This window comes from Panthera uncia, chromosome D1 (genome assembly GCF_023721935.1).
Source record: "Panthera uncia isolate 11264 chromosome D1, Puncia_PCG_1.0, whole genome shotgun sequence".
Taxonomy (NCBI): Eukaryota; Metazoa; Chordata; class Mammalia; order Carnivora; family Felidae; genus Panthera; species Panthera uncia.
In genome coordinates, this window is record NC_064808.1 from 26,490,639 (window position 1) to 26,505,460 (window position 14,822).

Genomic DNA, 14,822 nt, shown 5'->3' on the forward strand with positions numbered 1-14,822 from the left:
GACCGCGAGATCGTGACCTGGCTGAAGTCGGACGCTTAACCGACTGCGCCACCCAGGCGCCCCGCCTTCCTGTTTTTATATTATTTTTGCTTCCCTTCCCTTATGTTCATCTGTTTTGTATCTTAAATTCCACATATGAGTGAAGTCATATGATATTTGTCTTTCTCTGAATGACTAATTCCACTTAGCAGGCAGAGGGCATATTTTAACCTTACTGATTTCTTTTAGTATCTAGTGTTACACATATAATAGATCTCTTAATTATCCTTATCAAAATACAGTCTTAAAAAAAATCAGCTTTGCAACGTAAGTGTCCATCAATAGATGAGTGGATAGAGAGGATGTAATATATATACATATTTATATTATATATATTTATAAATAATATATATTTTAATGTATTATGTATTTAATATATATGCACACGCAATGGGATATTACTCAGCCATAAGAAAGAATGAGATCCTGTCATTCATGGCAACATGGATGGAACTAGAGGGTATTATGCTAAGTTCAACAAGTCAGAGAAAGGCAAATGCCATATGATTTCACATATAGATAGAAAAAACAAAATAAAAAAACAAATTGAAATAAATTAAAAACAATAAATGAACAGACATACAAATAAATAAAATGTTTATTCATTTAGGCTATTACAAAGTCTTAAAAGCTTAAAGAGTAAATATACATGATGCTGAAAATATCCTCTTCTGTTACCTAGGAGGAACATTTTTTTCAGAGGTAGTTTGCATTATTTGGTTTAGATTAATGTCAGTTCAAATGAGTGCATTCAACAAGTTTGAATCCATCGCTCATGATTTAGAAAAAAAATTTAGATTTCCATGTCCTTACAATGGCCTTTTTGACCCTGGGTCTATCAGGACTTTAAAGATACTCTAGGGGTGCCTGGCTGGCTCAATTGGAAAAACATGCAACTCTTTGATCTCAAGATTGTGAGTTTGAGCCCCACATTGTGTGTAGAGATTGCATAGACAAACAAATTAATTAAATAAAATAAAGATACTCTAAAAATCGCAGTCTAGGGGCATGTCGCTGGCTGAGTCTGCAGAACATGCAACTCTTGATATTGGGATTGTAAGTTCAAGCCCCATGGTGAGCATAGAGCTTACTTAAAAAAAAAAAAGAAAAAAGAAAGAAAGAGAAGAAAAATAAACATCATAGTCTAAAATAAAAGTTCCAATAAAATATTCTGACAATGGTTTCTACCATTACATACTTTTAAAAAATGCACATAAGTGGGGTGCCTGGGTGGCTCAGTTGGTTAAGCATCCAACTTTGGCTCAGGTCATGATCTCTGGGTCCGTGAGCTCGAGCCCTGCATCGGGCTCTGTGCTCACAGCTCAGAGTCTAGAGCCTGCCTTGGATTCTGTGTCCCCCTCCCTCTCTGCCCTTCCCCTGCTCTTACTCTGTGTGTGTCTCTCTCTCAGAAACAAACACTAAAAAAAATTTTTAATAAAAAATAAAAATTAAAAAAAAATGCAGATTCATGTCTTCCACCCCACTTTTTGATTTCTTGCTTCTGGGGTGGTGTCCCTGACAGTCTTCATCATTTTTTAACTACGGCAAAAATAGACAAATCATCATATTTAACATGTATCACTGATATGCAGAATGCAGAATGTCAGTGAACCACATTTTGAGAAATACTTCTCTAAAATCTCAAAGTTTCCTTTTCCCTGATAGGACATTTTTCATAGGTTATAAGTTCCAAGACTGCAGGAATTTTTGTCTTTTCACTGCTATATCCTCAGTACATAGTTCAGAACCTAGTTCATAATTAGCTCTTAACAATTTTTGTAAATGCCTGAAAAAAATAAAATATTTCAGATGCAGTATCAAGAAAAATATGTATAATTTTCTGTATACATAGTTTACTTGATATAATGGTATATCATAAGCTTTCTGTTTTAAGAAGCATAAAAGTTTTAATGTAAACTTCTGTACAATTTTACTTGGAAAGTTAAATCATAGAAGATTGAGTACCAAATTGGTATTTTTTAAAATTTTTTAATGTTTATTTAGTTTTGAGAGAGAGAGAGAGAGAGACAGAGCACGAGTGGGGGAGGGGCAGAGAGAGAGGGAGACACAGAATCCCAAGCAGGCTCCAGGCTCTGAGCTGTCAGCACAGAGCCCAACGTGGGGCTCAAATCCATGGACCCCGAGATCATGACCTGAGCTGATGCCGGATGCCTAACCAGCTGAGCTACCCAGGAGCCCCTAAAATTAGTATTAGTAATGACTTGCCATTCATGTGATTTCAAATACAGGACTTTTAAACTTTTCTTATTAGTTGAAAGCTGTGGGTGCTATGGAAGAATTAGAATAAACTATGTTTATCGTAAGTATTTTGTAGAAATATTTGTTATCCACAGTCCACCCCCTTTGTTCTTTATGTTGACCACAAATCAACAATGGCCTTTCTCATGGAACAGTGAAATACACTAAATGGTTGTTTTACTTTTTGTTCTATACAAGTTTCAATAAATTAAAAACTAATATGTATCACGACTAATATTTAGAATGTAATAATGCATGTAGCAAAGTGCTGTGACTATTTTGGGCAGATAAACTAATAAACAGAGATAAACTATGACCTCATAATTTTATTCAGGCCCCCAAATTTGGCTTAGATCAACCATTTTCTCTTTTACAAATGGTGTTTCTTTTTTTCCCCATAAAATGGACATAGCTTTATTTTTCTTCTGAAGCAATACGTGCAAAGTCTAACACATTACCACTGGGTGTTTAAAGATACAAAACTTTTTAGATTCATAAGCATTTAATTCCTCTAATTAAAAAAGAATTCAAGGGGCACCTAGGTGGCTCAGTTGGTTAAGCGTCTGACTCTTGATTTGGGCTCAGGTCATGATCTCATGGTTCATGAGTTTGAGCCCCATGTTGGGCTCTGCACTGACAGTGCAGAGCCTGCTTGAGATTCTCTCCCTCTCTCTCTTCCCCTCCCACACACACTGTCTCTCTCTCTCTCAAAATAAATACACTTAAAAAAAAAGTCAAGATACTGTTTATTACCCAAGAGTCAACATCAGTTAAGAATAGCTTATGTCCCTCAAACTTCTCTTCAAATGATCTTTAAAATCCTAAAACTAAAATGGGTAAACATTTTCCAAAGCTGGAGTGCTTGGGTGGCTCAGTAGGTTAAGCACCCAACTCTTGATTTCGGCTCAGGTGTTGATTTCCTGGTTGGCAAGATCCAGCCCTGAGTTGGACTCTGTACTGACATCTCGGAGCTTGCTTAGGGTTCTCTCTCACTCTCTCTACTCCTCCTCCACTCGTTTTCTCTCTCCCTCTCAAAATAAATAAATAAAATTAAAAAAAAATTTTTTTCCAAAGTTAACTACCTCAAACTTCTTTTCAAATGATCTTTAAAATCCTGAAACTAAAATGGATAAGAACAGCCTTTGCCAATAGCCATGAAACACAAAGCTTAGGGGATGCCTGGGTGGCTCAGTCGGTTGAGCATCCAACTTCATCTCACAGCTCATGGGTTCCAGCCCCACATCGGGCTCTGTGCTGACAGCTCGGAGCCTGGAGCCTGCTTCGCATTCTGTATCTCCCTCTCTCTCTGCCCCTAACCCACTCGCATTCTGTCATTGTCTCTCTCAAAAATACATAAACATTAAAAAAAAAAAAAACACAAAGCTTAGTACTCCAACTATTCCTCTTGTCTCACTGGTTGCTATTCCTCTGTCTCCTTTCCTTTGATATCTACTTTCCTCTTCTCTCTGCCTACTAATGTTCAATTGTCCCAGAGCTCAGTCCTTTGTCCTCTTCTCTATTATTCACTTCCCTGTCCAGTCTTGTGTTTTTAAAAACCTCTTGAAGACTTCCAAAATTGTATCTCTAAACACTTCATTAAAACTCCAGCCTCATTTATCTACTGCCAGCTCTCCATCTCCACTTGGATGTCCAGTACACACCCCAAACTTAACATGCCCCAAACCAAACTCCTGATCATCCCCCCTCTAAATCTCTTCCATACCAACTTTCTCCAGCTCAGTTCATGGCAGTGCCAGCTATCTAGTAGCTTAGGCCAAAAATCTTGGGGTCATCCTTGACTTCTTTCTTCCACTCCCTACACCCAATTCATGAGAAAATCTGTTGGCTCCATTTTCCAAATATATCCAGAATCTGACCACATCCCACTACCTCCCTTCCTACTACCCTGGCCTGAGTCACTACTGTCTTTTATCTGGACTGCTGCAGTAGCTTCCTTGTTGACCTTGCTTTTCTCTTTGTCCCCACCCTTTTCAATCTTTTAACAAGGCTGCTTGAGTAGTCCTTAAAACATAAGTGACGTTATGCCACAAATTTCCTTTCTGCAAAGGCTACCTACACTATACCTTTCCCTCATTCCATTCCAGCTACACTAGCTTTCAAACCTGTTCCATGAACACACCCGGTACACTCCTACCTCCTGGCCTCTGTATGGCTGTTCAGTGTGCCTACAGGGCTCCTTGCCCAAATACAGACATGGTTACTTCTCTCAAATTCTCCACATTTTGGTTTAAATGTCACCTTCTCAACAAGGGTTTCCTTAGCCATCTTATTTAAATACTGCAGTCACCACCTCATCTTCCGTAGCATTTCTCAGCACTCTGGGTCTCTCTTAATTAGGTCTTTCTCTCTTTTACCAATTTCTTATCTCTTTCTAATAGATATATTGACTTTTTAAAAAATTGTTTATTTATTTATTTTTCAGAGAGAGAGAGAGAGAGATGGAGAGAGAGGGAGACAGAGAATCCCAAGCAGTTCCGTGCTCTCTGCACAGAGTCCGACTCTGGGCTTGAACTCAAACACTTTTACACCATGACTTGAGTTGAAATCAAGAGTTGGAGGCTTAACTGACTGAGCCACTCAGGAGCCACATATACTTTTAAAAAAATCTATTGTGTATTGTCTATTTCCTTCCCCTCCCCAATGTAATCTCTATGTGGGTAAGATACATTGATGTAGACTGAGTACCTGGAAGAGTGCCAGGCACACAGTAGGTGTTCAATGAATAGTTGATGAATTAAGGATTGAAAACGAGACTGTCCTTTCCATGCTATTAGGTTCTTTTATTTACACTGCAGAATTGTCCCATAAACTCCATTTTGAGTTTTTTCAGGTTTTTTTTTTTTTCCATTCTTGAAAGAGGAGAGGTCTTTTTAAGTCTAACATCTGCTTTAAAACAGGGGAAAGAGATCCTTCTTGGATCTCCACGTTATACACTGTTGTGTTGTTAAATGCCTTCATTCCAATCTTTCGACCAAGAGCTCATTGGTGTACATTTACGTGACTAGATCCGTAATCCAACATCTCGAGAGCTTCTTTTCTGTGTTTGATGAAATATTTGTACAAGGGCCAGCTTTCTAACTTTATATTTGATCCAGTTCCCACTCCATGTACATGGCGTGACTGTATTCAGTGTCTTTCCTGTTGCAACTTCCTCCTGGTGGGGAATTACCTCGCCACCTACTGGCTTACGTTTAGTGTGGAGGTACGTGCCCTGAGGCTTTCCAACACCTGTGGCTTTGGAAGGAAGGCCTTTTGAATGTGGGGAGGGTGTTTTAATTGAACTGCTCCACTAAAGTCTTATGACCTATCCTTTCTGCCACCCTTTATTTCTCTGAATTAGGGGTTAATAGCTGGAGTCTGCCAAGATCTCCATTTACTCACCCTAGCAACGTCCTGCCCTGTTCGGAAGAGTTGAAGATTATCTCTGGTATTTCTCTTCAATCTTGTCTCATTCAACACTGTGTTTAGCAGATTTTTTTTTAAGTTTGGAGCATTTGGATTATATCTATTTGTTATTGCAGATTTTTCCTTATTTTTAAGTTCCTCTGGTCTTTTCAGTGGCAGTTTGGCAGGAACCAATTATAAATTGGTGCTCGGGAGTCAAAGAGTATATAATTTAATAATTGCCAGTAGGGTGTGTACAAAAATTTTCCATCTCTTTTGCACTTGGAAAGGAGCTTTCTAGATGCTTTCAGGATGCAGCCAGATTTGGGGACTGCTGGAATCGATCAGTGAGGCTTGTATTTAGGATTTAGAGGAAAGGCAAAATCTTGTGCTGATTATAAATGTACCTGAGAGCAATTAAGCAGGACCCTCAACTGGTCACCACTTAGCTCCTTTTTTTGCTGCAGTTCATTTTTTTTTTTTTTTTCAAAACCAAAACACATTACCCAGAATACCAAGATATTGAAGGTATCCAGCCAGCATCACTGCTTGAGGGGTATTTCAAATTAGGGTTTTTTTTCCTTGTTATTTCCCAATATTTTAAGGGAACAATTCTTTATAGGATTCAGTATTGAGTACCATAATTTTATTAGATCTTAATTATGGGATTTAATCATTTATCCATTTAAAAAATATGTATTGATTTCTTTTCATGTGCTAGTCCCACAGGTGGATCCAGGCTCTGTGAGGCCTGAAACTTATCACAAATCTGTGAGTCTTATTTATTTATTTATTTATTTATCTATTTATTTAAATGTCTACCCATTTATTTTGAGAGAGAGAGTGAGAGAGGTGATCTGGGGAGGGGCAGAGAGAAAGAGAATCCCAAGTAGTGTGGAGCTCGAAGTGGGGCTCAATCGCACGAACCAGGAGACCACGACCTGAGCTGAAATCAAGAGTCAGACGCTCAACCAGCTGAGCCACCCAGGTGCCCCATGTGAGCCCTCTTTAAAAAAAAAAAAAAAAAAAAAAAAGGAGAAGGAAGAGAAAAAAAGGAGGAAGGGAAAGAGGAGAATAATACAAAATTATAAATTCAAAATTGGTTACAGACTTCTGTTTCTGGAAGGATGGAATAGAAGTACATTTCCCTGTTCTTCCTAGTAAGTACAACTAAAAACTCTAGATACTATTATAAAACAAACATAAGAAGACTCTGAATGGTGTAGAAAAAGAAGACATACTGGCTAGGGACCAAGAATGACATGATGCTGCGTTGTTTTTTGTTTTTTTGTTTTTTTTTTTACCTTGTATATTCCAGGCTTAGAGCTGAAGAAGCCAGGAACCTGGATACCAATGAGCATGGACAAAAAAGCCCCTGCAAAAGCCTGCTCCCTCTAGCCAGGTATGAAGACTTGAAGGTAGGACGACTTGTTTCTAGTCAGGGCTCTGCCATTAACAAATGTGTTTTGGAAAACACTCTCTCCAGCTCTCCATTTACAGCCAATAGCTGAGCCACCCAGACACCGCTAACGGAAACTGTTTTTAAAAATCTTTGTTAGGGAGCACCTGGGTGGCTCAGTTGCTTAAGCCCCTGACTTCAGCTCAGATCATGATCCCACAGTTCATGGGTTCGAGCCCCGAGTCAGGCTGTGCTGACAGCTCAGAGCCTGGAGCCTGCTTCAGATTCTGTGTCTCCCTCTCTCTCTGCCCCTCCCCTGCTCACACACACACACTCTCTCTCTCTCTTTCTCTCTCTCTCAGAAATAAATAAACATTAAACATTAAAAAAAATTTCTATTAGGGCACCTGGGTGGCTGAGTTGGTTAAGTGTCTGACTTTGGCTCAGGTCATGATCCCACGTTCGTGGGTTCAGGCCGCACGTCAGGCTCTGTGCTGACAGCTCAGAGCCTTGGAGCCTGCTTTGGATTCTGTGTTTCCCTCTCTGTCTGTCCCTCCCCCACTTGCGCTCTGTCTCTCTCAAAAATAAATAAATAAACATTAAAAAATTTTAAATTAACATTTAAAAAAATTTAAATGATCTTTGTTTATCTTTTATTTATATTTACCCTTTTTGTGGCATTTAGATACGTGTACTTTTAGCTTACATTTCTCTGGGACATTGACTGAAATATTTGATTAAGGCTCTTAGAAGTTATGGGCCAAGGGCGCCTGGCTGGCTCAGTTGGAAGATCATGTGACTCTTGATCTCAGGGTCATGAATTCAAGCCCCATGTTGGTGTAGAGTTTACTTAAAAAACAAAAGAGAGAGAGAGAGAGAGAGACAGAGAGACAGAGAGAGAGAGAGAGAGAGAGAGACAGAGAGAGAAACTGACCCTAAGGACACAAAGTGTTTTCAATTTATGAGACAAAAACTTAAAATCAGCTATTATAAATATATTTACAAAACTGAAATAAAACATGTTTAGAGACTTGAATTCTGAGAGCAATATCTCATCAAATACAGAATATGAATAAAGAGAAGTTATAAAATAAAATAAAGTTGAAAAGTATAATAACTGAAGTGAAAAATTCAGTAGAGGAGTTCAATAGCATATTGAGCTGGCAGAAGAGAGAATCAGCACAGTTCAGGATAGATTAATTGAAATTATTGGGTCTCACAAAGAGAAAGAAAAGACTGAAAGAAAATGAGCACCTCAGAGACATGTGCTACACCATCAAGTGTGTGAACATACCCATAATGAGACTGCCATGAAAAGAGTAGAGATAGAAAGGGCTAGAAAGAATATTTCAAGAACTAATGACCAAAAAAACTTCCTAAATTTGATAAAATCTGAATCAACACATTGAAAAGTTTAACAACTTCTAAGTAGGATAAAGTCAAAGAAATCCAAACATAAGCTGTCAAAAGACAAGGAGACTCTTAAAAATAGCAAGAGAAAAATGTCTCATTGCATACATGGGATGCTCAATTTGATTAACTTCTCATCAAAAATCATGAAGTGCAGAAAGAAGACATATTCTAAAGTGCTGAAAGAAAAAGACTCAACCAAGACTTCTCTATCTAGCAAAACTGTTCTTCAAAAAATAAAGGAGAAATTGAGATATTCCCAGACATTATTAAAGTGTTATGTTTATTAAGCTAATTGTTTAACACATAGTATATGCTTAAGAAATCTTTCTTCTTCCTGTTGTATTATGTATCCCCAATTTTTATTTTTTAATTAATTAATTAATTAATTAAGTAGGCTCCATATCCAGTGTGGAGCCCAATGAGGGGGCTTGAACTCATGAACCTGAGACAAGACCTAAGGTGAGGGGCACCTGGGTGGTTCAGTTGGTTGAGCATCCCACTCTTGATTTTGGCTCAAGTCACAATCTCAGGGGTTGGGATTCAGTCCTGCATCAGACTCCACACTGAGGTGGAGACTGCTTAAGATTCTCTCTCTTTCTCTCTACCCCCTTCCCTGATCACTCTCTCTCTCTAAAAATTAAAAAAAAAAAAAAAAATATATATATATATATATATATATTTAAAAAAGAACCCTGAGCTGAGATCAAGATTTGGATGCTTAACTGACTGAGCTACTCGGGTGCCCCCACTCCTAATTTTTCAAAGTGCCCAAGGGGCTCCTGGGTGGCTCAGTCGGTTAAGGGTCCAACTTTGGCTCAGGTCATGATCTTATGGTTTGTGAGTTTGAGCCTTAAGATGGGCTCTCTGCTGTCAGCATGGAGCCTGCTTCAGATCCTCAGTCCCCCTCTCTTGCTGCCCCTTCCCTGCTCATGTGCTCTCTCTCCCTCAAAAATAAATAAACATTAAACAAATATAAAAATAAATAAAAGGGCCCAGGACTGGGGTGCCTGGCTGGTTCAGTTGGTAGAGCTCACAACTCTTGAAATCAGTGTCAGTGTTGTGAGCTCCAGCCCCATGTTGGGTGTAGAGATTAAAGAAGAAAAATCCTCAAAAATAAAAAATAAAAAATAAAAGGACCCAGGATGACTGGCCCAAGTATCAAGAAGAAATAATTTGTTTTCACTACTAGTTAATAAATCTTAGCTTATCTTCATCCTAATTTTTATTGTGGTGTAAATCTCAAAAGCAGAGCACCTTGTACGGAATGCGTACTTTATAAACTAGGTAATGAATTATAAATATTGTTTTCCAGTTAGCCAAAAAATAATATTGTTTACAAAGAATGGGGCTTGGGAGCTAATGTCTTTATAGACAGTGAATTAATAGTAAATTACACCCACTAAGCTAATCATCTACTTTCTTTAACAAAATACATACACACAGAGCACTTAGGGCATGGACCATAATGGCATACTTACCAAGATAAACATTGAGGGGATGTCAGATTGTGACTTCAAAGTTCAGAACAAGCAGTCCTAAATCCAATGACAAAACTTTCTTTTATTTAAAGAACTGGATACAATGTAGTAAGTAAATCACTTTCCTATAATCTCAATATATAATAAAAACCTAATCATGCCAACATGCGTATTTGGAGTAATGTTTAATTCCCAATTGAAGGAAGTTTTGCTGCTCTCTGATGTAGAAAAAACCAGACCTTGCTCCTATTAAGGTTAATATTTATAAATGTTACATATAATAAGAAAAAGAAAAAAATGGAACATGAAAAAAAGGACTAAGGGACAACAAAAGGTAAAAGAGAAATGTATTCCCTAATATTTCATACCTATAATAATACCTTTAAAAAAACTAATCTGGGGCGCCTGTGTGGCTCAGTCAGTTAAGCATCCAACTTCGGGCTCAGGTCATGATCTCATGATTCATGAGTTCAAGCCCCGTGTCGGGCTCTGTGCTGACAGCTCAGAGCCTGGAGCCTGCTTGGAATTGTCTCCCTCTCTCTCTCTGCCCTTCCCCTGCTCACGCTCTATCTCTGTCTCACAAATAAAGAAAATAAACATTAAAAAATTTTTTTTCAAAAATTAAAAGTTTACCAAAAAACCCCTGAATTTTAAAAATTATTTTTATTGCTTAAGCTATATATATATATATATATAAATTATATATAAAATTATGTGTATATATATATATTTATAAAATTTTTAAAATATTTTATTTTTAGCAATCTCTGCACCCAACGTAGTGCTGAAACCCACAAAACTGAAATCAAGAGTTGCATGCTCAATGGATTGACACAGCTAGATGCTCCCTATTATTTTAATTACATTTAATTATTATTTTTATCACATGCAAACATGGTATAAAACTCATGGTATAGACCATTGAATTTTTTGCATAAAATCATACAGTTAAAGTTTTTAACAGCTGGAGATTGACATCTGGCATGATAGTGTGAGGAGTTCCATTGATCCATTAACCAGTAAACTGGTAAAAGTTATTTTCAAAAAACAACCAATTTGAGGTGCCTGGCTGGCTCAGTCAGTGGAGCATGCAACTCTTGATCTCGGGGTTGTAGATTTAAGCCCCATGTTGAGATTACTTAAAAATAAATTCTTAAAAAAAACATTTGGGGCGCCTGGGTGGCTCAGTTTAGCATCAGACTCTTGATTTTGGCTCAGGTCATGATCCCAGGGTTGTGGGACTGAGCCCTGAGTCTGGCTCTGCACTGAGCGTGGAGCCTTCTTGAGATTCTCTCTCTCCCTCTGCGACTCCTCCACTCATGCTCTCTCTCTCTCAAAAAAAAATAGGGTTAAAAAAAAACATTAAAAGGTCCTAGGTATAAATAAAAGGTGAAGAAACGTTTATTCAAGAAAAGGTGTGAAAATTGGGGAAGAGAGAAATTGGGAAAGGGGGGTTTATTTAGGAAGGAACTGATAGTCTGTTTTTGCCTACGTGAAGTTCAAAGTGGCAAGGCTTTGACCTCTATGCTAAGAGAGTTTCACTGTGGTCACTTCTCTATGGTAGAAGAGTTATATATGAACTATGTTCTTGCTTCTGGATAGACCAGAGATATTTTTTTTAATATAATTTTTTTAAGTTTGTTTACTTTGAGAGAGACAGAGAGTGAGCAGGGGAGGGGCAGAGAGATAGGGAGAGAGAGAATCCCAAGCAGGCTCCGCACTGTCACAGCAGAACCCAATGTGGGGCTTGAACTCACAAACTGTGAGATCATGGTTAAGTCTGATGCTTAACCAACTGAGCCACCCAGGCACCCCAGACCAGAGATAATTTTAAGCCAGTCAGTGCTGACTATTTGCAGGGCAGGCTTCAGCTTTTCTGTCATAACTGACACCTCAGTTATTGTCATGGACTGAACGTTTTTGTTCCTTGCCCCCAATTCATATGTTGAAGCCCTGACCCTCAATGTGGTGGTACTTGGAAGTGAAGCCTTTGAAAGGCAATTAGAGTTATATGAGGTCGTAAATTTGGGGTGCTCATGTTGGGGTTAGTGCCCTTAGAAGACACCAGAGAGTCTCTCTGTCATATGAGGACACAGCAAGAAAGTAGTTATCTACAAGCTAGGAAGAGAGCCCTCACCATCAACTCAACTGCTGGACCTTTATCTGGACTGACAGCATCTGGGATTGTAAGAATGTAAGTCTCTGTTGTTTAAACTACCTAAGTCTGTGGTATTTTGTGATAGCAGCCCAAGAAAGCTAATATAGTGGTGCTCAGCTACCAGTCAGTGATGACTTCTCGTGTTTCTCATTTGGATCGCACAGTATTTGCTCATGAGTGTGGGCATTCTTTAAAACGACAAATTTTTGCTTTGCAATGCTTTGTGAATGGTGCTTTAATACATAATCTTTTTGATAGTGAGTTGTTTGCAAACTCCTGTGATAACATTAATGCATTTGTAAAAAACCTTAACTTCCTGACTTCTATTTAAATCAAATAACGTTATCTTCTAATAAACTCAAAGTAGGACTGGCATTGAAAAGACTTTTACTGATTGGCCCATTAACAGTTTTTAAGTCATTGATGAAAAGAGTATGTAAACAAGGTTAATTTAAAAAATACATTAGAAAGCCAAGTTCTTTCCGCTAAGTTGCTGCTAGTGTTTTTAATTCTCTTGCTTCACTGCTTAAAGACAGCTGCTCTCTGATGATAGCTCATTCACTTCCATAGATTAAATGGAAATTAAATAGAAAAATTAAGAGAATGGACTTTGGTCTGTTGAGAAGCACAGTGATGAGAGGTTTTCTTTTAAAGATAGAGAAAGCAGGTAATGGACCACTGACATTAATGGCATTTTTAAAAAGATTTTATTATTTAAAAAATTTTTACTGTTTTATTTTTGAGACAGAGTGAGTGGGGGAGGGGCAGAGAGAGTGAGAGGGAGACAGAGGATCTGAAGCAGGCTCTGTGTTGAGAGCGGAGAGCCCAATGAGAGGCTCGAACTCATGAATCGTGAGATCATGACCTGAGCTGAAGTCGGACACTTAACCGACTGAGCCACCCAGGCTCCCCTAAGATTTTATTTTTAGGAAATCTCTACACCCAACGTGAGGCTTGAACTTACAACCCTGTGACTAAGAGTCACATGCTCCCCTGACTGAGCCAGTCAGGCACCATACTAATGGCATTCTGAGCTCCTTACAGGCCAGCTTGAAAACACTGTCCAAATGAACACTCATGTATAAATCACACATCTATTCAACACATACCTATTAAGAGCCTATTGTGTAAAATACTTCGTGCTGTTGGAGCTAGAAAGGTGAAGATGATGTAGATATGACCTTAAGTACTTCACAAGTGACTGGTGAGAGCAGATGTTTCTAATCTTATACTGTCACAAGGTAAACTAAGCGCTGCCAGGGGGGTGTGTGTATAAAATACCTGCTTAATGATTTTAATCTAAGTCTTGCAAGTTAGTGAAAGCTTGGAAATAATGTGGTAAAGTCATTCTTCCTGTTCTGCTCTCTTTGGTGCTACTGTTGAACAACTCTGCATTTCTCCCAACGTTCCAGTCTCTATAGAATCAAAGAACATTAGGGGCGCCTGGGTGGCGCAGTCGGTTAAGCATCCGACTTCAGCCAGGTCACGATCTCGCGGTCCGTGAGTTCGAGCCCCGCGTCAGGCTCTGGGCTGATGGCTCGGAGCCTGGAGCCTGTTTCCGATTCTGTGTCTCCCTCTCTCTCTGCCCCTCCCCCGTTCATGCTCTGTCTCTCTCTGTCCCAAAAAAAAAAAAAAAAAAAAAAAAAAAAAAAAAGTTGAGAATCAAAGAACATTAATAGTTTTAGAAGACTTTGTTTCTTACCTCACTTTCAGGATGAGAAAATAGACACAGACTAGGCTTCACATAACATGTCTGAGGACAGAGCTAGTTTAGTGGCAAGTAGAAACCATTTTCCTGAAAACAAAGTATTAGGCATTTTTCTTCATCCAGCTTTGTGTAAAATTTCTCCCAACCTTTGAGACTTGGCTTAATCATTACTACTTCCACGAAGCTTTGCAGGATGCTCCCCAAGTAGATAAACACTCCCTCTCGAGTATTTTGCTCACAATGAGTACTTCTAACAGAAACATTCATTCACTTTTACTGGAACTTTGTTCTCTAATTATTCCAGCTGGAGTCTCAAGCCCAAAAGAGAGGAATGTGAAATCAGGGTCCCTGGGCTGTCTCTGCAGATGAGGACACAATGTAAAAAATAATGGCCACTACATTGCACTTTTTCATAAAATACCAATATTCTATCGTACAAACTCTCGGTATTGTCGCTTTCTTCTGACGCTGCAGTTGCACATTGCTCACTAAAGTCATTAATGCCTTTATTGCAAAATGCAGTGAGTACTTTCCTGTTTTTACCTTTTAATGTTCCATGTAACTTTTCTTTCATATATCCAGTTATTCATTAAATACTTAATGAGATCAGATATTGCACCAGATGCTGGGAGTGCAATGGTGAGCAAAACACACGTAGGTCCTATCATATCACAGTAAAGAGCACCAGTCAAGTAACCATAACAAAGTGTGGTAAATGCTACATTACAGGAATCACAGGGCACATAATCTGGGCCAGAGGGTTAAAACCTAATCTGATCCAAAAGAAGTGATATTAAAGTGAAACCTGAAGAATTAAAAGATGAAGGAAGACTAGTTCAGCAGAGGGAACAAGAACTACTAGAGGCAAGAAAAAACACACATTTGAGGAATTTAAAGATGTTCCTTAAGCCTAGGCCACAAATGGGGAAAAAAAGGAGGAAACATTTCATTTCATAAAGTGCT